This window comes from Elephantulus edwardii, unplaced genomic scaffold (genome assembly GCF_000299155.1).
Source record: "Elephantulus edwardii isolate Elephantulus edwardi_28Jun2011 unplaced genomic scaffold, EleEdw1.0 scaffold00209, whole genome shotgun sequence".
NCBI classification, from domain to species: Eukaryota; Metazoa; Chordata; class Mammalia; order Macroscelidea; family Macroscelididae; genus Elephantulus; species Elephantulus edwardii.
In genome coordinates this window covers 252,077-253,339 of record NW_006399959.1, presented here as the reverse complement: position 1 = coordinate 253,339, position 1,263 = coordinate 252,077, and the positions used below count along the sequence as shown (strand labels likewise).

Here is a 1,263-nt window from a genome sequence, read left to right as displayed (position 1 = left end):
CTCCTTACAACATGTCCAATATATGTCAGACGAAGCCCCAGAATCCTTGCCTCCAAGGAGCAGCCTGGTCTAACCCTCTCCAGGATGAATCTGTTTGTTTTCTTGGCAGTCCATGGTACATTCAATACTCTTCTCCAGCACTACAACTCAAAGGCATCAATTATCTTTCTGTCCTTCCTGTTGTTGTTGTTAAGTGCCATCGAGTTGTAGGCAACTCATAGTGACCCTATGAAGGAGAGACCTCGATGCTTGGGTGCCTTTCATCCTCTCTCCAGGATCGTAGGGTTCCTGGAAGCAAGCTATTACAGAAGTGGATGCCACTCCTCCTTCCAAGCTTGTTTTAATCGGGGAGCTCCACCCCACTCCCTGTACGCATTGGGTAACCAACCATTAACGCATTTGACACATCAGTGTGTCGCAGTGTTCAGCCTCACAGCAACCACAAGTGACCGCTGTACAGCAACTTGTACCTCAGGGCTTTACGACCTAGAGGAATGTCTGAACAAAAACAATGAAAGACAGGCCCGAGGGCTGTGGATTGCCAGCCCGGCACGCCCAAATGCTTGTAAACTCTTTGCCCCGGACTCCCAGTTCATCTGGAAAGTCCGCTCTTCCAACCCCCTCGTGGGCCCAAAAAACCACAAGTGCCTGGAGCCCTCAAACCTATAGTGCCTCAAGAAGCCAGAGTCTGGATTCAGCTGACATTAAATATCCCAAGACCCTAGGCAGGGCTTGACCTTTCAGTGTCTTACCAGACTGGCACGCCCAAATGCTGGCAAACTCCTTGCCCCAGACCCCCAGTTCATTTGGCAAGTCTGCTCTGCCAACCCCCTCATGGGCCCAAAAAACCATCACAAGTGCCTGGAGCCCTCAAACCTAGAGTGCCTCAAGAAGTCAGAGTCTGGATTCAGCTGACATTAAATATCCCAAGAACCTCCTATCCTCCGTAGTCATTGTCCAACTCTCTGATGCATAACATGTGATTGCGAAGACCATCGGCTGTATCAGACACACCTTAGTCTCCAGAGTGACACCATTGCTCTTCAGTACCCTGGAGAGGACCCTAACAGCAGACTTTCCCATCACAATACATTTTTTTATTTCCTGGCTACTGGTGCCCAGAGTGTTGACCATGGAGCCAAGCAGACTAAAGTTGTTAACAATCTCAATCTCTTCACCATCCATCCTGATGCTGCCAATTGGTTCAGTGGTGAGAATCTTTGTCTTCTTGACATTAAGCCTCAATCCATACTGAAGGGTGCA

General features: G+C 49.2%; 1 protein-coding gene across 1 annotated transcript in view; it reads left to right on the top strand.

Moving 5' to 3' along the window:
• Positions 1–1,263, top strand: part of SEC14L5 (SEC14-like 5 (S. cerevisiae)) — a 110,618-nt gene that overhangs the window by 102,059 nt on the left and 7,296 nt on the right.